Source organism: Tympanuchus pallidicinctus, unplaced genomic scaffold, assembly GCF_026119805.1.
Source record: "Tympanuchus pallidicinctus isolate F22 unplaced genomic scaffold, pur_lepc_1.0 scaffold22, whole genome shotgun sequence".
NCBI lineage: Eukaryota > Metazoa > Chordata > Aves > Galliformes > Phasianidae > Tympanuchus > Tympanuchus pallidicinctus.
The window spans coordinates 32,879,156-32,905,164 of NW_026294739.1; the positions used below are offsets into that span (position 1 = coordinate 32,879,156).

The 26,009-nt window shown below is 43.9% G+C and overlaps 1 long non-coding RNA gene across 2 annotated transcripts in view; it reads right to left on the bottom strand.

Annotated features, from left to right (window-relative positions):
• LOC128082025 (uncharacterized) overlaps nt 1-26,009 on the bottom strand; it is a 99,079-nt gene that overhangs the window by 15,953 nt on the left and 57,117 nt on the right. Inside the window, exons 2-3 of one of the 2 annotated variants that reach the window (XR_008207512.1) lie at nt 17,924-17,974; nt 1,116-1,318 (exon numbers count right to left, since the gene is read on the bottom strand). This is a non-coding gene — a long non-coding RNA (uncharacterized LOC128082025). The remainder of the gene's footprint in view (nt 1-1,115; nt 1,319-17,923; nt 17,975-26,009) is intronic. The other variant, XR_008207513.1, reaches the window with a different exon arrangement.

The following is a 26,009-nucleotide window of genomic DNA, read 5'->3' on the forward strand; positions in this document are numbered from 1 at the left end:
ATTGAGAGACCATTTGGAACTTGACATATTTGTTGCAGTATCAGCAACATAAATCTTTCAATCCACCTTGAGTTGCTTTATTGTAATGTGTGTGTTAAATCACGCACAACAGGATGCACCATCTGAAGAGCTAGCTACAAAAGGGAGAACAAACCAGAACGGCATGGTAAATCTATCAAGGAAGGCCACAGAGAAGCCCTACTAGTTGGGTTGGTATTATAGCTGTCCCTTTCCCATGCCTCACTTCAGCAAGATATTTTCTGCCATTGCATCCTGTTGAGCTGTCTGATCACCTTCTGTATACAAACCACCTCCTCTGCTGAGCTGCCCATGCATCTTTTAATGCAGTTCTCTTTAGAAACCTTGCTGAGATGCAGAAGTGCCTCTATCTCCCATTTTATATAGGCAATTAAGATCTAACAGACTGCCAGAATTCAAGTAGACTTGTCTTCAGCTTACACTTCCCTTCCAAATTTTCTTCTAGAAAGACTTGTTTGGATTCGGAGAATAACATTTCCATCCACTTATCTTTCAAACTCCTGCATATCCTTTACTGACCATACGCACTGAACATATGACATGCTCATACAAAATGAGCAGTCATCTGATGCAGATAAATTCATCATGACACACAGAAGTTCATAAATTTGTTATGGGCCCCTGTGATGTAACCACAGCCTTTTGACGTAGTACCCCATCTTTCCTTCCATTCTGGAAAGTGCGTGAAAAATGTGCCCATCTGATTAGATACTTAATTTCAATGTTAAATGATCCCAATATTAATATACTCCCTCCTTGATTGTATTGCCCAAGAACTGTGGCAGCATGCTTCATGCTCAGAGCCCAGCTTTGCCGTGGCACTGCCCCATCACACCCCGGGTACCTGTACTGCTGCCACTGCTCAGCTCAGCTCTTGCCCTTCTGGAAGGGGAAACCATGTTTCACTTGGAAGTGGAGAGGAAAGGGTTCATCAGGTAGTCAGCTCCCTGCCAAGTATGTCCATGCAGCAGTTCTCACATATCTGATAGTAATTCACCAGCAAATTCATTACTTAAAGTCTTAGTTGCTTTCCTCAGTAAAGTACATCCATTTTAGAATCATTAACTTTTACTCACGAAGGCTCTTCTCTTTCCAGTATGCCCCTTCTCCCGTGCTTGGAAAACTTCCCTTTAGATGCTGCAGTTGTTCTTTTGCATTTTCGCCCTCCATCACTATCTGTGAAGCACTCTGTTGGTTTCGGTCTGCTCTGTCTGTAGCATGCAGTGCCTTTGACACGAACAAATGTAAACCAGGGTCATCTGCCTTCGAACATGCCAAACTGAAACAAAAATAAAGATTTGCAAAATTAACACCATTGCGCAGATTTATTCTAAGGGAAGCGGGCAGAGAATTGGTCCCAGGAAGACTGTAATACAGGAATCACTAGATTCCTAGACAAAACCTGTCTAAGTGAGTTTGTGGTCAACACTTGAAACAAACAATTGGCCCTCCCATCAGCTCTTACAACATGGCAGAGCTCCATGCGGCCAGCACCAAGCGCTCCTCTGTGGCTGCTGCTGGCAGGGCGGCATGGGAAGGTGCGGTAACGTATTAATGCACACCACAAGGCAGAAACCACTGCTGCTTGTGATTCCACCTCAAATACTTTTTTTTTTTTTTTTCAATTCAGTATGTAAACATGGGAGCAAAGAGGCTGAATGGTTTAAAAAGCAGCAATTATGGCCGAAACACTAGAAAGGAGAAGAAGATATTGTAAGCCTGAGCAGAAGTGAGAGAGAGGCAGCTCTCCAGCTTGGAGGGACAAGGGATTTGTGCAGGGAGCCACAGAAATATTTGTCTAGATGCCACAGAAGAAAATGAAGAAAAGCATGCTTTATAATTAATATCACAACGATCTTGTATCACTAAGATCTAGCAAGCTGGGAAATATTTCCTTCGGGGAAGTTCTGGACTTTAAAATCTAGCAGAGATTTTCTCATAGCTAAAGGATAAACACACAGAGAGTAATTAAAATAGTACTGGATTCCCCTCACACAAAATGTATACATGAAAAAGCAGCAGCACTTTTACAGCAGCAAGGATTATATAGGACTGAGAATGCAGTGAGAAAAACCTGAATGCAGTCCCACAGGCAGCCAGCTGCAGGCTGACACAGCACACCGTCAGTGGGAAATAATGGCAGAAGTTAAATGGGTCACTGCAGAAGCAATAAGGAAGTAAAAGAAACACAAAATCAGTAATGTTTATCACTTTCTGCCATCCAGTTCCTTTTACAATGTGGAAATGGCTGGTTTGCAGCACCGCAGTGCAAGAAGAACCTACCAGAAGCTTTAATGCACCTTTCTAAGCAGATGATCACAATCACAACATTAACAGATCTGTTTTATTGGTAGTAGCTGCAGCAGCAATGGTTGCTGTGTTACAGTAGCACCGAGTGTCACAAACTGCCTGCCCAGGCCCAGGGCACGTTGCACCCTATGAGTGCACAGTCACAGATGGAAGAGTTTAAAACCTTGATCTTATTTGTTCATGAAAATTTGATTTGATTTAAACTTGCTCCAGTCCAGCAAAGATTTATGTGTGTGCTTTTCTTTACCACTACCACTTTCTTCACCACTGTGAGGAACGTGACAGGTCACCATGTGGAAAGCTAAGCAGATGCAGGATAAGAATCAGAAAGCAAATGGAGGAGATGGCCAACAGAGAATATTAGCATCCCTGAAGTTCTTATTTTCCTTCGCCTCTTTGTAAAGAGAAACTTTATTTAATGCCAAGCTCCTCTGTTCTCTGAAAACATGAGCAAAGACCCAGATTGCCTTAAAACTTCAGAGATTCAAAAATGGCAATCCAGTTTGGCTTCTCATCATTTGGCAGCTGGTTTCTGAGCCTTGCAGTGCTTTTGGATAACATTTTCAGGCTTTTCCCTGCAACTGAAGAGTTAGAAATTTATTGTTTAAAAAAAAAAAAAAAAAAGTGAGCTAGTCATGTGATCATGTGCTTCCAGGAGCTGAGACTTGAAGAAAAAGCCCACCCCAGACTCACAATAAAACCATGAGAATTGAAAACACCAGCCTTAAGAAGCTCATCCAAGATTTCTGCTGTGCATGTGGAAAACCAGGGTGTTGTCAGGACTAGTTAGCTAATGTTATAAAGCCTTCAGAAGAAAAACGTTAGTTATTATTTAGGAGGAAACCGAAGTGCAAAGTGTTTTACATATAAATCTGCACTTTAGAAGGACAGCATTAGAACGCAAGATTGAGCTCCAGATTACTGAAGGATAATAGAGAGGTTTTAAACACAGCCATAACTCATTCTGCATGAAAATGACTCAGCAGTGCCTCGACCAAGCTGAAAACAGGACCTCTGGAAGCGATCAGGAGTGGGCTGCCTCCCCTCCTGCCTCTCACCCCATCTGCTCGGGACAGCAGCAGTGCCGAGCAGTCCAGGCAGGGAAGCTCTGTGCCCAGCCAACTGCTCACCTCCTCCTAGGAGCAGAGCAAAGGATGGTGGCACAGCTCTGCTAGCCCTGGCAGTAATGCTGTGCAGAGCAGAACGATATGAAATGCATGGTGTGAGAATCCCTGTATTCACATCATTGTTATTTTGGGGGTGTCAGACCAGCTGTACCTGGCTGTGTGCACTGAAGCCACCCACTGGCAGTCAGAGCCTGTTTGGAGCACCTGGTTTCAGGCAGAGCAATCCAGTTTGCTCAGCATAGACCACATTACTGTGCAGCAGAACTGGGGGAGAAGGACAACAGGAGGATTTACTTTAAAGATGACTCCTGAACCAAGCCAACCCACCCCCACCATCTCATCCACCGCTCCATGTGACAGCTCTTGGCTTTCCGAGAACTATTAATTTTAGGCCAGGTATTTTTCTACTTAATCCACTTGTGGGTCCATAAACAGATATTGCTAAGGGGGTGAGGACTCCATTAAATCACATGCAAGCCTGTTGAGAAATGGTTTTGCCTTTCCTTTGCACCTTTTACAGTCAAAATCCCACCCTTCTGCAGGCATCCAGAGCTGAGTATCACTGGTTTCAGTTTTTTGGACCAGATCCGTGAGCGGCTGAGCTCTGTTCAGTTTGGTGGCAATAGAATAATTCACACATGTTGAAACATTCATCTCCTGGCTTTAGCTGCTTGGAGATGGACCTGTCTTACACGCTACAAGCTGCTTGGAACCCACTGGTCTCCCCTCCTACAGATGAGACGAAGAGAGTGCTGTTACTTTGTTAGGAGAACTTAAAACAAACAAGCCGCCACCAACTGCAGTCCATGTATATGGTTATGATTTTAAATTGCAAACAGGAGGCTACTTGGCTTTGCATGGTAAGCATTGTCTGGCAGCGGATGGGCTCCTCTGATCTCCCTGAGCCTTGGATTGCTGCTGTGAGATTGTGTCACAACCAGTCATTAATTATTTCACCAAAAGCTTATTTTTCTCATTTCCTCATCATTATTTCCACCTAGTTTCTTATGAATTGAATCCAGCTATTGGCAAGGCTTGTTTCTCCCAAGCAGAGAAAAGTATTGACCTTAGAAAAAATGTTCTGTTGATAAATGTCACTCACGTGCACATGTATACACACACCAAGCAGAAATTACTGTATATGTGTACAAATGCTGCTCTGCCCTCCTTGCCCTCTCAATTGCTCTGGACACAGATTCCCCTTATTCCTACTTGTTAACAGATGGAAACAGAGCCTTTCTCTGAGGAAAAGCAGAAAGGAGGTGAGCAGTATTGTTACCTCCTCAGGAGACAATTATTTTTTAAAAGTGCCAGAGTATTCTTGGAAAAATTGAGATCCCTCCTGATAGACAAAACAGGATAGCTCCGGCACTACTCATGGGAGATAATTACAGCCTCAAGAGAGTCATGAAGACCAAGCCCAAGGAAGCAGGGAGGAGCGAGGCAGCCAGAACGGCTGGAGCAGGGGCTCAGCAAGATGTCGCCAGCCACCGAGATGCGAGCCAAGGGAGAGGAACAACAGCTCCACCAAGGTCTCCCTGCCCCCAGAGACAAGAGCAGTCTCACAAGAACGCTGTGGCTGACAGCCCAAAGTGAGGAGGTTCCAGGGTTGCAGTGGGCCAGGGGTGAGGGCAGTGCCCCAGGAGAAGTCCCTAGGCAGCCACGCAGCCCAGTTGCTCAGCTCAAACAGCAACAGCAGCTGTGAGATGGAGAGCTGTGCTGCCATCCTACAGAAGCCTGGGCAGGCAGCGACCTGCTGAACCTCTGTACAGACATCTTGGTGAAGAGCCCAGGTGTTTTGGGGATACACAGAGTGTTCTCCTCATGAGATATTCAGTATGTAATGCACAAAGCATTGAGGAATGCCAGCAAGGTCCCTCCTGTTCCTGACTCAGCAACATGCTGTACTAAGCGCAGTTTGTCCTACAGCTTCTGCTAACGAACGACTCACCACAAGGACTCCAACTCTTTCACAACACGAGGGGCACAAGAACATGACAGTCACCACACTGAGCTAGGCCAAAGGTCCATCTATCTCCTGTCTCCAATAGTGGCAAAAGCAAAATGCCTGGGGAGAAGTATGAACACAGGGTAAGCACATACAGCTTTTCCCCTGAGTATTCTCCAGCCCCCAGCCATCTCCAGATTAGGAATTTCTGCAGCCAAGGATGGGTTTTGTGTGCTTAGAGCTCTGTAAACTGCTCTGAGTCGCATCGTTCAGAAGTCTTTGTGTTTCCCCAAATCTCTGTGCTCTTTCAAGATGTATTCTTTCTGATCTCTTATTATTTGTCCTTCCGATAGCTGGACATTTGCCTGTCTACACCATCCATCTAAATTTTCCACTCTTTGCCTTATGTTCTCCCCTCTTTCCGTCCCTCAAACTTTACCACATTAGCCAAAGATGTCTAAAGTTCAACTAACCTGCAGGGCCTGTCCATCACTGGAAAGTTGACTCTTCCACGCTACAATCTGCTGCAGAACCTTTTGGTCCCAGGATTCACATACTGTCCTCTGTCTCCCTACCTGCACTTTTTCTTCCTGACTCATCTTTTTGCAGTTCTCTGTCCAGGGCTGGTGACAAGTTTTCCAGTGGTTGCTCCAAAATCTTAGAGTGGATTACTGTAATTTCCCCCTCAAAATTGGTCATTTGTATCAGCCTTGTATATGAGAAGTAATTAATCTATTAAAAAACAGCACCAAAAGGTGCTATCACCTTGTGTAACCAAGGTTGGGCCATGCACTCTTGGACTATGTGGATCAAATGTAGACCTGATTTCTGGAAAAATGTGCAAAAGACAAAAACCTTAGCTCTTTCTGGAAATTCCCATGCAGTATTTTTTTGTCTCCTGAGAAAGACTCATTAAACTGTCTGCAAGCCTTCACCGGAGAAAGACCTCCATCTAAGGGGCCCAGTTTTAGTAACTCAGCACTGACAGCACGGAGGCATGTCCACAAGATCTGCACCACGTAGCTCATTCCCAGAAGCAGCAAGTCATCCTTAGTGCTACGACAATCAGGGAGGAGCCCATGTAAGAGATCGCAGCTGTCCCTTTTGAGAAGGCAGTGTCCAAACTTCATCCTGGACTTCCCCAGAGATGAATCACCTCTCCAAGAAAACTGTTCCCATGAGTGCAGTGGGTTCAAAGAACAGCTCTTGCACTCATGCCAATGAGTCAAGTTTCTGCTCCCTATGCTTTCTGTTGGATTGTCAACAACGTGGACAGAGAGACTGCTGCTTTTCTATCTGAGAGTAAAACCAGCAGATCTTCCTTACTTGCAATATAGAGACTGTGATTTCTTAGAGGCAGGGGCCACAGTTTTTTCTGGAACATCTAACACAACGAGGTTGTGTCCTGGCTAATAGCCAAGACATCTGTTCCCATATGAATATTAATGCTATACCTCAGCATGCACCCTCTCATAGTTGTCAAGGCTGTAATTCACAACACACGTCTCACCAAGAGATTTTCCTGCACAGTGCTCCAAAGCCCTAACAAGCTTTGAGCAGATGACAGAACAGTCTGGCAAGCTGGCAGTCATGACAAAAAATGGACATTACTGCAGAAAAAAACCCCAGTGATTTATACAGTGTCATCTGGAACAGCAATACATTATGGAAAATCTACATAATTGCACTCTACATGGTGCCATCTATTTTGTACAGCCCACTGTGCTGGAACATGTGCGCTGATCACCTAAGGTACACTGGGCTCCATTTAAAACACATTAGTACTACTTGGTGCATCTTCTCACACTTGGCACACAGGAATAAGCACCAGGAAGAACGTACATGTGCTCTGCTATCCCCCCTTGCACATGAGGGGGTGACACAACAGCTCTGTGTACCATTCAACACAAATCTGAGACTCAGCACGACAGAAGTGATCTCCTTTTGGAAGTAATGTCACTATATAGAGTGTTCTGATTTAATTTTCAAGAATGTGGTTTAATGGTAATTGGTCTATTCATGCCTTTACATTGAAATATTCCTGGACCAGCCTGTCTCATCTCACTCAGATCAACTGTTGTTGCAATGAGCTTATGCCACCAGTCTCAAAATCCCTTTTGGTCTCAGCCCCTTTGCTACAGTTGCACACTCTGCTGCTGTTCCCCTAAAGTGTATTTCAGATGCTCCTGAGCTCCATCTTGGAGCTGTCAGCTGCCACTGAAGAGCACAGCAAAGGCATGACTTAAAGGAATCCACAAGTGCCCCTGTCCCATAGCATGAGGCACCTCCTCAGCCCCTCTGCACTGGCACCACTCACAATGAACTTTTGGGTTTTCATATTAAAAAGCAACTCTCCTTCCCTCTTGCATGCCTGTCAGGCAGACTCAAACTGCAGCTCCACCACTGATGGCAGGAAGCAGAAGGGAGATACAAAAATTAGTGAAAAGTTACTTAGTACTTAGGAAGTATTAGGAAGTACTTAGGAAGCGTGCAGAAACCAAAAAGCCAAAGGGACCTCAGTGCGCCAGTGCAGTTTCTGAAATAACTCATTTGAAAGCAAATAGGGAATAATATGTTTAAACTGAGACAGAATTACACAATTATCTGGGGCTGGGATACTACCCAGTTGATAGAGTCAGCGATAGAAGAGATCCTTAGCCATGCATCAAGAGAGAACCGGACGTGTTTTTGGAAACAAAGCAAACCAAGGCATAAAGACACTGGCCAAGGTTAAATGAGCTGGAAAAGAAAGTGATTTATATGCCCTGAGTTGATAAGGGCAGGTCTTGCTGGGCTTTCAGGGAAGTCTTCTCCCATTTGTTACTGTTCCTACACCACGTGCATATTCAGTTCATATTGATGAGATTAAATGTAATGGCTTGGAAGTGTGAAGCCATGATTGCTTTGAAACTCTCAATCAATGAGATGAATCCAGATTGCCTTTCTCAAAGCCAGTGGGAAATGTTGGACTTAAATCAGTTTGGCAAAAATCAGTATTCAGGCTTTGATAACATAAGAGAGCATTGCTTAGCTTAAACAAAGGTAGCAAATTTGGGAATATATACTCTTGGTAATATACTATTCATATCACAGAAGGGGTATTCTTTCTTTCCCCACCATTAAATCATTTTCTGACGCAATATTCAGTGGCAACCAAAATACACACGAGCTGAAAAACAAGCTGAGGTTTTACAGCTCCCATTGGTTCAGCATCTCTGATATTCATATACACAGTCCCAAAAGGGAAATAAGAAAGAGGCAGCCTGGAGACGAGACCTGGCTCACATATAAATGTGCCTTTTGAAGCACATGTATCATGTTCACTGCTACCACCTACTACGTAAAAACTGAAATCCTTGATTCAAGGGGAGGGAGGAGGCGTGTGGGGGGGTGTCTTCCCTCTAGACTCTGTAATAAGTTACGTCAGGCTTTCTCAGAAGTTAATCTGTGGCTCTCAGGCCAGCACGGTTTGTTGCCAATGACAATTTGTTTCTGCATCAGCAGGTCACAGAGATCAGGTGAGGGCAGAGGGAGTGCTTGTATCAGCCCAATGAGATGAGGCAGAGCTCTGTCTCCTTCCCCCTTGGTTGGCTTCTCCCTATTGTGAGTTTGAGGGTGTGAGTGGGAAGGAAGTAGCCCTTTGCACAACAAAACCCAAACGTGCTCAAAGGCAGTATCTGGCCACTCCTGGCTAGCAGTTGTAGTGCTTCCTGAACAGCTGAGTGGTTCTGTAAAGTCAGGAGATGAAAAGACTGTATAACACACGGGTTGTTTACTAATGGCTAGACTGATGAGATAGAGGCCATCGTACTTGTGCTAATGATACCGCATTGGTCTCCCTGCAGCCACTGTGAGGCATAGCAGCTCAGGCACCGCCTCTCATCTCCTGGATCACTGTCCTGATGCACAGGGTCTAAGGGCAGAGGGACTGCAGTAAGGGAGGTGGGTGCCAGAGCACTGCGCCAGAGCCTCTGGCCTCACTTTGGGAGCATGGTATGGGCCTACCCTGTGTGCTGACCTGGTGGCAGCCCCCTCTGCTGGGTGGGCAGCTCTGCAAGGACAGCTGAAGTGAATGCAGGAGCTATTTTGCCAGAAGTCAGTATCAGACGAGGAAACTACTGTTGCAAAATGTGGTGTAGGATGTGAAATCTACATCCTGGCCCATGGAGTCAAAAAAAGAGGAGTCAGGTGCAAGTTGCAAAGGATGGATCTCCTGTTGTCAGAATGGAGCCTGGCTATGCTGCAAGCACACTGGGGCTGGAGGACCAGATACAGCATAGCTCTGAGGCAGTCTAAGAACAACTTTGCCATTAGACTTGCACAGAATAATCTTTCCCAGGCTCTCTCCAGAGCCTGAGAGAATTTGTCCTGATTGGGTTTGGATCCAACCCAGAAAGCACGAAGGTTTCAACAGAAGATGATTGAGACCAGAATATCTTGAACAACCCTTAAGCCAAGCTGATAAAGGATCTTTTATGACACAGTCTTCATTTTGTAAATGAAGCAAGAGATATGATGAGATAGCAGATTAAAGAAGATAAGCCCTTTGCTGTCCTCCTTCGGCCCATGATACTTATCACACCAAGCTCCAACTGGCTTTAGCTCAAGGCATTCAGACTCTGCAGGGTTAAAGCCTAAGATAAAGTGTGTGGGGAAACATCATGAACTGAATATAGATCTCCTGGCTGTGGTCATGATTCCTGAATGATAAACACCACTTCCTTCACAATGAAAAACTGAGCAGATAATAAAAACCTTAAATAAAACTATTACAATAAAACAGAATTAAATAAAACAGCTTGCAATCTGGGACTGGACAGAGGAAAGCAGCAACTTGAAGCATCTTTAAGGCACGCTAACAGGTAATGGCTGAAGAAAGTTTGTACACAGACCCAGAAGCAAAGATTGCTACCACCACTGCAGCTCTAGTTTACAAAGCCAACCACGGAGAATTATAACTGTGTTCCCTGTGCATATTTGCAATTTAGAAATTAATCTTCCCCCTCAACTGCAGAGTTGCTGCTTACCTCTCACTGCAGCATACTGACAACAGGGTGTGCACTCCAGCAAGGGCAGCAGAGAGCATTACTTCTGCCATCTGTAATCAAGGTCTGAGCTGCTCAAGATTTCACTCACCAAGATTTTCTCAAGCTTGCAGTGTCTCTGAGAGATAAACAGGAGTTACAAACACTAGAAACTCATGATTTCTTCCTCTCTCATCAATCCAGACATACCTATCTTCCTCAGCATCCTCCTGCAAGAAGTTCAGCTACCTGCAAATTTACAGCTGGCCTCAGACACCTAGGATGACAATTTGGGGTACAACTTTCTCACACGTCAGTCCTCAACAGTAACAGCAGCAAAAGCACAGCAGTCTCAAGTGCAGATACACTATAGCAGCCGTGGGAAGCAGAGACCTGACCTTTGATACTACAGCCTGCTTCCCCCCATTACATCCTTTTGAATCCCACCTGGGATCTCTACCAACCACGCTTACAACTGAAAAACCATCCAGCTAGTTTGAAATTAAAACTCTCCATCCAACCTCTGCCCCTTCCATTCTTACCTATGTTGTTCCTAAGGAAGACTTTCTCCATGATTTCCATAGGCCTCCTGATCATCCCAAACTACATAAACATTTCCTTGCTTTATTCACTTGGCTGCATTTATAAAATTCCAAATCCATAATGTCTTTCTCAGGTGATGAGGTCATGAGGTTTCTGAGCAGCCTGTCTCATTGGATGACTGCTGCAGTGGCTCCCTGATCAATTCCTCTTATCTTCATGATCTTGACACATGTGAAAGATGCAGCTATGCAAGGCATTGGCAGTGCTCCCGGCTGCGGAGATCTCAGCACCTGGCTGAAGAAATTCTGCATTTCCTAACTTGTTCTTACTTTTCATACATCTTGGAAGAAACATCTATGTATAATAAGGTACATTTCCCTCTCTATCTTAAAACAAAACCAACCAACAATAGACACAAAGTGGCTTCTGGCCAGGGCTTTCTTCAAAACATCTGCTCTGCAGCTCATTCAGGCTCTGTGCCCTGTGACTGTAATGAAGAAGGAAAGGAAGAGGAAGTAAAATCACCTGTGGCTTTGCTTCTGAAGAACTGGATGGTTACATTAGGCTTGGTTTAGCCTAGCTTTGAGCACAGGTGTTAACTAAATAAAATGGGTTGCTTTTCTGATCTGTAGTCTGGAGATTTAGGGCAAGAAACTTGTTACCTCATAGGAAGGAGATGATTACAAGCAAATCAAGTGCATTCAAGAAGTATACTTTCTTCTCATCTATTTGCTACATTTTGAATTTATAGACTATGCAGCATGAACATGGTTTTGTTGTCACTACTCCTATTAGTACAGCTGATGCGAACTTGAAAATGTCAAGAATTAGCACATGCAAGATATTAACTGCCAAGTATTTCAGAGATTACTCTGTGCATCACCAAACCTTAGCATTAAATCCTCTTATGCCACCTAAAGAATAGATCTTTTTTTGTTTGTTTGTTCTTAAAATTTACTGTGTTGTCTACTTGGCCACCAGCTGCTGCTATCTGACTGCTGTGGTTGGTAACTGTAAATGTGGGGGCCATTTTGAAACCAAAAGAGATTAAAGACAAGAAGAGGAAGTCCAACAACTTGAAGATGCTATCATCAATCCACAGCTGGCCAGGAACAGGAAGCAAGCAGAGATGGCATACATAACATGCTGCCTCTATGGCAAAGAGACCAACAAAAACTAAAGGCTGTAGAAACAGCACCAGTTATTTCTGAGTATAAGCTGGTCACCTTGAATGAGGAGCACTTATTTAGGACATGGGTTCTTTCCTGGTGCAGCTCATGCACAGTCTTTCTGACAGCACCAATGCTTTTATAACTGGTTTAGAAAGGGAGTAGGGCACAATGCAGACTGAATATAATGAACTGAAGTGGAAACTGAAGATTGGATTTTGTTCCCATGAGTGTAAGAACTTTGTATGGACCACAGTGGAAGGATATTCAGGTCCTGAATGTTTTCATCGCCAGTTTAATTGTAGCAAATGAAAACAAGACACAGCTGCTCAGACACAGTTTGCAGGAAAATATAACGTTATCATCACCTCGGGAGCTCGCATGTGAGAGAAAAGCTGCCATTCAGAGAAAGGCCATTTCAGGCCAAACATGAAATAGCCAGATGTGGGAAGGCACATCAGTCCTCAAGAACCGGCCTGGAAGGAGGGCATGCTGGGTGCTCTCAACCATAGAGCAGCAGCTTCAGCAGAGCTGTTTTTGGTCTGAGGCAGGGCTCTGCTCAGCATTCACAGCAGTGCATCTGCTGGTGCTGCATCCTCTTGGATGCAGACTGGCACCATTTGGCTGCAGTCACTCCTGCACCTGCACCACAATGCTGTGGCCATCAGCAGCATGCCACGCTGTCCCTGCTGCAGCCATGTGGAGTGAAGGACCACAAAGAATCAGTGATACTCCTTGTGCACCCTTAAGGCTAGTGTAAACAAGGAGAACTCTCCAACCTGGGAGGAGCAAAGCACTCAGGCTGGTGCCAGACAAAGGACAGTGAAAGGAAGGCATTACGTTCCGACTTGCAGCTGGCAGAGCTTGGTCAGCCCCAGGGACCTGACCCACAGCTCATTAAACGCTTCAGAGTGCAGCCTGAATCTCCTTTTATATATTTTTTTTAATGCCACAAAGTAAATTGTACCTGTAATACTTGCATGTGTAGCTAGCATCAGGTTGCATTAAGGTACAGAAACTTTTTAAGCACAGAAACACCCCATTGTAAGAGTGCTGTCATTAATGACGCTGCACTTGTACTCATTTAGAGCAGAGTTCAGCACGAAGCCTACAGAGAATCACTGCAGAGAAACCAAAGTGGGCACATTCAGCCTAAGTGTTAATACTCCATATCTCCACCAGCAAGGTAATTACAGTAATCCCTTAATTATTGGCACTGGGAGAGTTTGAGGAAAACCTGCCTGGCAAACAAGCTCACCCTATAAAAACAGAAGCTCATAAGCCATAGAAAAGATGGAAATATTCAAGTAAACAGAGGATGGGGAAAGTTATAAAATCAGTGAGAGTAAAAGGTAATCAAAGGGGAGATATAAAAAAAGAAAAACCAGAATCCACATGTTAAAGATTACTTTCTTGTCTTTACCACTTGCTTCCCACAGCCCTTCCTGGCAGAAGTGCAGGATCCATTGCACTACATAAGGCTACATGAGGTCCCTCACTACCCCAGCACTTCTTCCTGCAGACATCAACTTGGTGAGAGAGCAAGGACAGGAGAGCAAAGACATGCAGAAATGCAAGAAGGACACCCCAAAACTCATGCTGGCTGCATTGCAGCCCTTTGCTGTACCCACTAGCTCCTACTGCTTTCTGCACAGCCAACTCGTAGCATGCAGTGAACACTGTGCTGTCCTGACCGGTGTTAGGTGCTAACAGGAAGCCCAGAAGGACTAGATAAAAACAGAAAGGAAACAAACAGCACCAGATGTAGTGCATTTCACCAAGTACCAGGCAGTCTGAGAAGCCCGCCCCAGGCAAGGGGCTGTGCTGCCTCAAAAGCAGAGCGAAAGGAGCACTGGCTGAGTCACCACTGCTTCCTGTTCTCCCCATTTGTGATGGGGCAATACAGGCCAGGCAGCCTGCTCCTCTTGTGGGGCATCTTGCTCCTGCTTTGCAGGATGGGAGAGCATGGAGCAGCAGCGTGCTGCCAGTCACAGAGAAGGCAGCTGCTCCTCAAGGCTGCCATCAGCCTGGGCAGTGTGGGTGTCCTGGGTATCACATGCAGTGAGTATGTGACATACAGTGCTCTGCAAGCACATGAGTCACAGCCAAGGCAAACTTCCACTACTCGGCTTGGTCAGAGGAGAAGAGTCTCAGATTCACTCCCAACACATTAATTTGCTTGGAAAGGTTATAAAAATGGGGATTCTCCATCAATTTGGTGTCTCGGCATACTGGGGTGCTTAGCTTGTATTGGAGTTTCCTTTGGTCTGTAAAAGAGCTGCCTATAGCCTCTAACTTCAACAGGACGTGGGTCTGTGTGCTCTTCATCAGAGCTCCAAATGTGGCAATGGGGAACACACCATGCTGAACTGCACAGAAAACAAGTTCCCAACTCAGACCCCATAGACAGCACATCAGAAGACAGTTGGACTGGATGATCTTATAGGTCGTTTCCAACCTTGTGATTCTATGATTCTATGAGATGCATATTCAGGATTATTTACTAACAGCAAATCACAACTGCAATGTATCATACATGCTACTCAAGCTACAAGCCATCCCTGAATTACTAATGTAAATTTGTTAGAACAGAGTAAAATACATCGAGCAAAGTGTTGAACAAACTGCCATAGCAAGCTTTCCTCAAAAGGATGGTGTTCATTCTTCGTTTTCACAGCCTTTGCCTCTCTTTATATGCCTGTTCTTTGATCCTGGATCATATCAACTCATCCAAAAATTCACATGCAGCTCTGCCTTTGTTTTAGTTGCCAGAGGCACAGGCAAGACCACAATTACACCACACCAAGTGGGAGACCTCTGTAACACAAGGGGATCTGATAAAGATTTCGGTGGGTATGTGTTTTACAAAGAAAAACTTGCATGGTACATACCACCAGTTCAGATTTCAGATCAGCAGCGTAATTGTATTGTCCAGGGAGTCCATTTCTGAGAGGATGTACTTGGGGAAGACAAAAATGAATGCAATCCTGGTACAAATTTCCAGTATTCATTAGATCAAAACATGGTTCTGGCATCTTTTGTGACTTACGCTTTGAGAGCAGAGTTGCATGCCATGTTTTGCTGCAAACTGCCTCGTGTGATTATAAAAATGCAAACAAACACTTTCAGAATTGTTCTCAGATTTGCCCTTCCAACAGCAAGTTGGAAGTTTATCAGCCCTACAGGCTTTGGTAGAGATACCCCTGGACTAAATTTGGCTTGCTGACCTTTGTGTCTCTTTAGATTTGGAGTAAATGTTAGTAGTTGTGAAGATGATGGACTGCGCCAGACAGGGCAGGCACGTGCTGTGCAAGCTTCCCCACAAAAGTTCTGCTGATACAACACAATCCTGACCTGCAAAACCTCTGCTGCTCTACAGTCTGGATTTCTTAAAGAGAAACTGTTACTAATGTGATGCTAAATCCAATTGTTCTGTGACAATGAGCACATCTCTCTGAGGAATTAGACCAAACACACTTCATGGGCGATCCAAAGCAGCCTTGAATTCTGCTGTGGGTCTAAAAGAAAAAAAGAAAAAAAAAAAGAAAAAAGAAGGAAAAAAAAGATAATTAAATCTGCAGGAAAAAAAGAAGCCAGAAGCCAGATTTTCAGACTTCACCAAAGACCACTCCAAATCTTGGCAAACTCATTGAAAATTGAGCAAGCCTCACCTTGCTAACAGCTTTCTGGAGTGCTCCAGTAAACTGGCCAAAGAGTCTCAAAGATGTGATAAAAGTGAACTATTTTCTTTAAGGCTCATTAAAAGTGTGCCTATTGCAGTGTATCTCGCAGTCTTGGGAGACAAAACTGCTGGAACAGATTCTGCCACTTTTTGTGCCCTTGTTGTGCTCTTGGTCTTTGACTTGCCCTCAAGTTCAATTGTGAAGTGATTCTATATAATGAGTGGACTAGAGAATTGCATATATATAATTTCCCTAATTGTCCATTGCATGCTGTAGTTGATCATGCAATAACAATGAATCCATTATAATTAAATCTGGGAATTATTAATTGGTTCCATTTACATTTCTTGTCATCTTCCATAGGAGCTGCAGGAATCTGTTGTCTGTAATGAACTTCAGCTAGAAATCTTGGCGACTGTTTGAAGTCACACAAGACAGAGATTTACTCGTGGTAAGTAGTTTCCAGCACTGCTTGCAGTGCACCAGTATTCCTAGTGAAGATTAGGTCATTAATTTTGGGCATGAATAAAGGCTGAAATGCACATTGTAATCATTAGGTCTGTTTGGCTTTTTACTGTCAAAAATTAAGAACCTTAACTTGTTTACTGCCTAACTATAGATCGGTTTGTGTGGAGATGTTTATAATGAAATTCAGCAGCAAGGGAGCAATATAAAAACCGAGGAACTGGAACCGATCTCAGGAATAGAAGTTCAGTATTGTCCTAATAATTACACTGGCAGCTGTATTTGCATGGAACCATGCTTTTTCTGTAGTACTCAATTAAGGTTATTCAGCTGCCTTGATGTGTTTAGAAACAAAACCACTGGCATCCAAATAAGGCTAATAACAAAAATGCAATATGATGTTTCCCATTTCCAGCAAAGGGTAAGAGAACAGATGTTCCTTATGTTGCCATGTTTCACCAGCACAGGGGGGAGCTGAGAAAGTTTGCAATTCAGAGTGACAGTGCTATTAAACTAATGTAGTACAGAATGTGCACGATGGAGGCATGCAGCTCTGAACAATCTGTTTGGGCCCAAAGGAAAGGATGGGAGAACTGGAATTGACCTTTCAGGTTAAAAAGGAAAAACAAATCAACAAAAAAATTCCTCTGGCCTCTCTTCCTATCTTGCATAGAGCAATCTGCTATCAGATGTGACTGCTGATGGTATTCCAGGCTTATTTTTTGTCTGGACGCCCAGTCTGTGCTATGGAAATCTGAGATTCAGAGGGGAACAGCTGCTTCCCACTGTGCCCCAGGCTGATGTGCGGGCATTGTGCAGGGCTGCACGGACAGGCTGTGCTGCTGCAGCTGCGAGTGCAAGGCTACAAAGGAGGGCAGCTGAGATGTCAGACAGCTACCTCGGGCACAGAGAGATCTCCTGAGCTCAGACAACGTGGTCAGTCCATGCCAGGATGTGGCATCGTCTCAGAGCAGGATGGACTGACACAAGGTGGCAGTACTCTCAGAAAATTGCCTCAGCTTCTCCTTCAGGATCTCTCCCAACCAGGATAGCCACTGATGGCTGTCACTCCGTCACCTCACCATGACATGGCCATGGCACGGCCACAGTGCTTCCAGCCACTATGCCCACAGGTCTTGTTGGTGCACATGTGCCCGCAGTGCGAGCTGGAAGGGCTTTTGGCTGTCACCATGACATGAGGGACCTTCACAAGGTGTGACTGTTCTGGAGACCTGAGTCTGTGGGGATGTCAGCGTAGGCCAGACCAATAGGGTCAGGGCTCAGTGACTGCACAGGATGAGGCAGTGGACTTCACTGTCAAACCTAGTGGATATTTGCAAAATGTCCATTACATAAAGACACAAAACCTGAGATATGAGACATGCCTGATTCAGAACTTGGGCACATCACCTCCTGCCCTCATGTGCCAAAGCTCCCTACAGATCTGGGCATCACCATGCAGAGCAGGAGGAGAAGACCAGAGAGAACCTCTAACACTCCCAGAGAGCAACCCAGCCCTGGATGAGCCCTCCTCCAAACAGCCTCCAGCAAGGAGAGCCCACACTCACAGCAAATCCCTGGAAAAATTGAGAAAAGGCATGAGAAGATACATTACCCTGGGCAGATCTCCCCTCCTGAACTCAAGCCTTCCTAAGATCCTGGGGACCTAAGCTCAAGAGAGAAGTATTGTAAGAAACGTGTTAGCACATTCTGGGGAGGGGGAGCAATGAACAACAGGCTGCATAGAGGTCTCTGCAGTCTTGGTTTAACAGTTCAGGCGCCATGCTAGGGCAGGCTGAGAGCTGGGGTGGGAAGGCTGCTGGAAGACACTCAATATCAAGCAAAGGGTACATCTACAGCCAGGCAGATGAGATCAGGGCCACCAGCAGAGAAGGAGACACACAGAAACCAGTGGGTGCCAAAGTAAAGCATCAAATGGATCCAGTATTGGTTTTCCTTTTTGTGCAAACTCCCTGGGAAGGCTGCAGGCTCCTGGGCAGGCAGGTTGTACCTTGGGCTGCCCTGTGTGAGCCCACTGCCTCTGAGGCTAGAAAGAGTGCCAGGCACCTCTCTGGTAGCTGCAGGTCCTCAGCGCCCTGCAGGATCAGAACCTTTGACAGATCTGGAGTATTTTCACTGACCTTCATCCAAATATGCCTTGTCTTGCTCACTATGCCAAAGTAAATAAATAAATAGACCAACAAGCAGAAATGCCTTTACCGGACATTATTCTGGGCTGATTGGTTGTGAAACTTTACTCAAAACCCCAAAACCACAAAAACTGCCAGTTTTCCAAGCCCTGTGTTTTTCATAGCTCTCATAGCATTCTGAATAGTTTGCATTATTTCAAACATAGAATAAATATACATTTAAACTGCTTGGATTATTGACACAGCAAAAGAGGGAAGAAAAAAAAAAAGAAAAAAAAAGGCACTTAACTCCTTGTTCTGTTTCTTTTTCCCATGAAGTGAAATAAGAATTAGCACTGCTGAATTCTGCTTTGGACTTTCACATTCACACATGTAGATGCTGACAACAGCCAGTGCCTGCAAATGCATTTGTATAAAATCCATTTACTAGAAGTACTTAAATTAAAAACAAATAAAAAATCACCACTTATGTCTCTGTGCAATTTACCCAGAGAAAGGATATCGTAATGGTCCCTGGCACTTGCACAGTTTTTATTCTTTGTGTTACACACCACATTCTCCAATGTTAGTACATCATCATACTTCAGCAGAGCTCCATAAAACACCACAGGCTGCGGTTGCCCCTGTTTTACAGCAGGGCTGGAAAAAGCCCAGGTAAGCCGGCCAGAGTAGTGATAAGAGCCATGACCATCAGCTCTCTGCTCTGTTTTTGTTCAAGAGGGCATCTGGTTGCCACAGAATGAACTTGTGAGGCCAAAGTCCTGCAGCAGCACCCTGCTGGGGCACAGCTCTGTGCTGCTGCCCCGGCTGTGCCTGGCCCATCCAGGCTGTATGCTCACCCCTACCCAGGGTCAGTCACAGCCTTAGGGGAGAAGAGGCATGGAGCTCCCAGTCCTCTATTGGAAAATTAGGCACAGAAGGCAATTTCTCCATTATTCCTTTAGAAACTCTGTTGTATTTCATAGAGTCATAGTTCCATAAATTCAACATGCTGCTGAGCAGTCACGAAAGGCTAGCTAAGGACAGGAGGACAGATGTCTGGGAAGGAAAACCAGCCTGTTATATTTGGAGATTGTGCTCCCATGAGTAACCTTATACAGTTATTCAAATACAAATGTCTGAGTAGCTAAACTGTCATATGTGATTAAATCTCGGCAACAAATTATGTTAATATTGCTACTTCAAGAACACAAATTAATTAAAAAGTTACAAAATATAGGCATGGAAATTCATGTTGTCTAGGACCTGTATAGACAGTTTCCCTTTACATACAATAGCTGGATTAATTACAGAAGTTGCAAGAAAATGAGAACCCTCGTCAATTAAGGTATTAAACATGAAGGCTCACTCTCTTTCACTCTTGTAAAAATGTATTTATAAGGGAATATGTACAGTACTATGTCCATACTTCTTACACTAATTGCAACTTCGAGTTTGTTAAAATTAAAGAGTTGTAAAATCAGTTTAAATTTCAGCACTTGATCTTTTTCTTAGTTTTTGTGTTGTCCTGTGGTTACAGGCAATGTAAACTGATCAATATTTTTCAGCTTTGCATTTGTTTCTGATCTGTTCCACCCACTTTCCCAAACAATTCTCTCAAGAGATGGAAAGTCAGTGGCACTTTGACAATTGCTCGAAACAGGAATTTACTTTAGTGGATCCACTACCTGGATGGTAACGTGCTTTCCCAAAATGGGGTCTTGGTCTGAGTTTCACTTCTACTGAAAAAATGCTTTCTTTACAGCAGTAATAATTGAACTGTGGAAAGAAAGCAAATGCAAACAGCTTTAGTTGAGCTTCAGTTGTTGCTTTTTAAATAGCAGCAGAAGAAATCCCTTTTAATTTCAGTTACATTCTGAGCCTAAAACTTTCCCAGCCTTCACAAAAACGCCCACCCTTTTTCTGGGACAAGACGAGGCTGCAAAGTTCTTCAGACACAACCCCAGCACATGAGCACTTCTGTGGGGAACAGGGCCCAGGGTTCCAAGCTTTCCTGAAGCTCACAGCTTTCTGTGCAGGTGCTTCTTTCTCACCGTGTGAGACAAGGGCCTCTAATAGCACTCCAAATCAAGTGAAACTGCAGCGAAGGAGCAGCCAGGGCTGCTCTCCACTGAAGAGCCAAATGCCTTCAGGACTGCCTGGGTTTAATACAGAGCATGCAACCCAGAGCCTTTTATTACTTTGTTCTTTTGAGCTGAAGAGGGAGAGATGCCATTTTTCTTTTTATGCTCCTGCAACGTAGTCACCTATTAAAGTTATAGTTGTGCTCATTTCTGGAATTTGTAATGGACAGTAATTGTGCCTATAATAGTAAAATTGCTCTCAGCTAGGCTTTGGCTTTGCTGTGATGCATTCCCTACTGTCACCCAAATCTTGGGATAATAATGAGGCTGAGCTGCTTTTATCGGAGACAATAAAAACTGAACACACAGTATTGCAAAGAAACAAAGTGGAACACTTCCCACTGGAGTATCAAAATGTAATGCATATGAGTTAACAACAAAAAAAGTACTTGGTGATTAATTTGAGCATTACTTAAACCCTGTATTAAGATACTTCTATATAGTGCTGGAAATTAATGCTAGGTCTCAGCTTCTCTCTGATTTCATTGAGAAATACAGCAGTTCAACAGCTCTGGAAAACATCACATGCCTTAAAGGAGATCTGCAACACATTAGCAAGTGTCATGATGCTTTAAGCAAACCAATTGCTCCAGAACCATTCCCGATTAAGTGTCTGGTAGCAGATTATTCACCAAATATGTAGAAAGCATACAGAGACACTGTTCCTAAATATGCTTCAGTCCTTATTTCTAGAGATGAGATTACTAATTTCTGCATCTTTATAGCAACTTTACTAACACATCTCCATTTCAGCTGCAAAACTTTTGGACCCAGAATTTAAGATGACTACAACTGGAAGCCTGGCTAAGTCTAGGCTGAAAACTGGGGTCTTTGTAGCTTTTCTGTTATGAACGAATGGTATTTTAATTATGCTTTTCCATGAATTTAAATAAGAGCATGGGTTAGCTAGGAGTTGACTGCATTTTTTAAAAAAGTTTGGACATATTCATCAAAGGCTGGGTGCAACCATCAGCACATGATACTACACCTACAAACTGTAGAAAGTAGGGATTCATGAGCACTAACACAAGCAAGCAAAATTGTCTGCTCTAAAAGCAAAACACTGTCTACCTCTCTCAGTGTGATACTAACTTTAGCCCTTAGCAATCATCAAACCATTAAAAAATAGCTGAAAATAAGTTTTGGCATCATTTCCCCCTGTTCTGGTCGTAGCAATTGTAAAAGGGATCCCTAACACCCTCCTCCTCACCTGGAATTCATAGCACTCCTACTCTCGCCATAATATGCCAGTACCCTCCTTTCCCCAGAGCATTTCAAGAATGAATATGTCATATATAATTCTCATCTAAGACTATTATAATAGGTTATAATAGAAACAATGGTGAAATGGCTTTGAAATAATGATGGATGGTGCATGTGGCACACGAATGTGTGCACTTCATCACTGAGTGCCTTGTGGATACTCTCAGTCTCTGAGGCGAATCTTGCTTGTAGTCTATTCTTATTCTTTTCAGTGCTGAGACCTCTTTTGCTAGTCCACGGTCCTTCTCAACTCATGTCACTCATCTTCTGTATTTTATGGCAGTTCTGTTTCCCAATTCTGCCTCCAGCCATTTTTACCCCACATTCGAAAATAGGAAGGATCCTGACATGGGTCTGCTGCTGTTTCTCCATGGCTATGTCTGAGCTTCCTATCATGGCATGTCCCAACAGCATAACATGCACGTTGCAACAGCAAGGAGCTGTGGCTTATGGCCAATCAACTGTTACACTACCGCACTATGCTGCTTCTGTGTTCCCCTGTGAGGAAACCTTGCAGAGGCCCTAAACCATGTTTCATAACATTTTCTGGTTTTACATGTCAGACTCATCTTACTTGCATCTTTCCCTGCACAAGTTCCCCTTGGGACTCCTCAGGAGATGCTGATGTGGGCAGCAGAAAAATGGGCCCTTCATTAACACTGATTGCTCGCTGAACATGTTAAGGGGACAGTGTAGGGGAACTGATGGGAGCTAGGTGCCCAATTTTTTCAACAGGGAATTAGTTCAAAGCCTGGTGAAAGTGCCTGCACAACCTCCCAGATTTCTTCATAGGAATTTACGGTCAAAACATACAAATCAGCTTGGGCTGTGTCACAGAATCATAGAATCGTTAAGGTTGGAAAAGACCTCAAAGATCACCAAGTCCAGCAGTCGATCCATCACCACTATGCCTGCTAAACCTTGTCCTTAAGTGACACATCTACCCTTCTCTTGAAAACCTCCTGGGATGATGACTTTACCACTTCCTTGGGCAGCTTGTTGCAATGCGTTACCATTCTTTCTGAGAAGAAATTTTTCCTAATGTTCAGCCTGTGCCAAGAGCAGGCTCTGCTTGGAAAACCAGTGGCTGAGTGCAAGGGTCCTACCTTTGGCTTTCCAGGAGCCTTGAAAGTGTGATCTTTTCATAGTAGTAAATACTGAAGGAATTGAATCATAACAGAATTTTCTTCAAAAACATTGCTATCTTGTAAGCAAAAACCAGGTAGTAACAGACTTCTACCTAGAGAAGACTTCTTTCTAGAGAAAGCTAAGAGGGAATCAGCCTTGGTAAAGCAGAAAGAAATTGGGAAACCATACTTTACAAAGGCCATATCTGTTTACCATCTGGTCATATCAAAACACCTTAACATTCTTCATTTATTCTTGTTGTTAGTTTTGAAAAATTTGGTAACAGGATCTAAAACATGCTGCCAATTTATGGATAGCATGCTATACAACCCACAATAACATCACAGGAACATATCTACAATTCATAGATGAAAAAACTGGGAGAAAAATGTGGCCTTTACCTCTGCCCAGGCTCAGCACAGCGTGTGGCCAGGCCAGCTGTGAGCAATGCTGGGCTGAGGTAAGCCCCACATTGACCAGGCATTGAGCAGGTATTCAGACGTCCTCATTTACAATGCACGCTGTAGCCTATAATCATAATAATCCTGTAAGGCAGTATTCCGTGGCTGCCAAAGACCAATTATAAAACTGGAAATATTACTTTTTTTCTTCTCCCCAAATCAAGCCTGAGGCAAGAAGTGTTTCTTTGCCAGATTCTTTCAGCTCTCTGTGGATTAACTTCCCAGACTGGGGTAACCAGATGCTTTATACATGTATACAGGCAGTGAAGGTGTGGCCTATGGTTTTCAGTGTTTCAACTTGCCAAATATCTTTGAGACTTTGGAGACTGCGAACTGTTGACCACTGCTGAGCAGCAATGGAAAACCCTATCAGAAGTCTTTTATGTGCTACGTCTTGTTTTGCTTTGTTTTGCAGGACAGGCTAACACAGCAGCAGGGCAGGTGCTGGGCCATGCTTTTCTGCTCCTTGCTATGGTGCTGGTGAAAACCTTCAAGCTGAAGTGAGCTTCAGACTTAGAAGAAATACCAACCCAGCACCCTAAAGCAGAACTGCTTTCACATTCATCTTCCAAGTGCCATACTGTGCTCTGAAATTCATTTCACTACAAAACAGCAGGGAAATTCAGTGCCCTGAAATAAAATACATGTTGAGCTGCAAATGCTTCCTCTCTGCATCACACCACAACAAGAAAATGTCAGAAATATTTAAGAGTCACAAGAGGTATATATAGTATTCACACAAAAGGATGCCCTCAGCAACACTGTGAGTTCCTTACAAAGCCAAACACAAGGTAAGAGTCAAAGAGAGGAGAGACTTAGGAAAGAAAGAGCAAGAGGCTAACATCTCCTGCAACATGTGGGCTCAAGCTATGGGTAGAAAGTGGGGCACATGATGTGGTAGGTAGCTGGCATTGAGCAATGGCCCAATCCTCTTTGAGCCACTGCTGCTGAGCACAAAGTACCTGGCAGCACAATGTATTTTGTTGCATCCCATGACTGAAGGGGTTTCTGTAGACACCTTCAGCATTTGGAGCCATCAACTGGGGCTTTTCTGGTCCTCCAGGGCTTTGGAAGACCATTAGGACCTGGAAGGAGTTCACCCTACAGCTTTAGTCTCCAGTCTCTTATTTGTTATTTATTGTTGTTTTTATTACAGTAGCCTCAAATGGCCCAAACATACAAGGGTACCACAGGGTTCAGCCTTGATGAAAAGCAGATGGAGAGCCAGACCCTGCCTCCAGTAATAAAATGCAGAAAGCTGATGTAGCAATGCAACAAAGCTTTTGTGTGGTTTCCTTCTCATTGCCCCTGTCTCTTGCGCTCTCAGGGACAGAAGAGACAGAGTCCTAGTACTACTCTGCGATATTAGTATTAAGGGAACCTATTTTCAATGGAGTAGAAAGCAAAGGCAGCACCTGCCTCCTTTGGCCAGCCCCAGATCCTAACAGCCCTGTCACATTCAGCAGTTTCTAGAATTACCAAAGGGTCCCGTGATGTCCACAGGATTGCTGTACATGAACATATAAAATGAGAGGCATAAAGATCTGGCTCTAATCATTGTTTAGCCACAGCTTTCTTAGATACCATTGTTTGTGCTGGGTTTTAAGCTTTGTACTTCAGCCATTTCGGAAGACGGAAATTTTCACCAAAGCTCTGTTCACAACAAGGTAGCCCAGTTTGCGCTAGGGAATGTGTAAAATGTCCCTCTCCCACCCACAGAAGTGGCTGAGGAGATCTTGCTCAACCGCTGCACAACAGAAGCTGTACTCAAGAAGTCTCAGCAAATAGAAGTAAAGTTCAGGAAACTAGGAGCCTGCTAAATGCAAGAATTATAATGGAAAATTTTTGCAACCCTAACTCTTGCTGTTTTTGGAGAGATAAGCAGAGGATAGCCAAATTGAAACCTAGTTAAAACATCTGGACTAATTCTTCTGCAAAATGCCCATACAATTTTTACTAAGCACAAACCCACAGTGGCCCAATGCAGCATAAAAGAAACATGGGTCTACTGACTCAAGCCACTTCCAGAACCAGTAACACTGCTTCCTTCAGTGTTTACATTATACCAAGAGGTTTCCCATTCAAATTCAGATCAGAGCCAACCCTATTTAGCTGGTTAATTCAGGGGAGATTATATCAGAGGAAATCTGACTTAATACTGATTTTAATAACATATCAAAGCCTCTTTTTCCTTTGGACAGAGGCAGAGACAGTCCTAAGTAAAACATTCATTTTTTTTCTAAATTACCAGTGTTAATAACATAAATACAGAAGTGACAAATACATTTGTAATTGCACAGCTAGTTTGTGGTATTGGCATAGCAGAAAATGTTTCAAGCCTGTAATACTGTCAGTAAGAATTACTTTAGGTAACAACTTGGGATCAGTTACTTCCTCTAAAATTGGAAATTGCTGAAATTACTCCAATTACAAGAGCTCTCTGGGAGCAGTACATACACATACCACTTGTCGTCTGTGCTATTTGGGAATATTTTAACTAATAGCAAATTATGGAACATCCTAGCTGGCTATCATTATTTCAGAGAGAGCTTTTAATCTAAATTTGATTAAAAGAC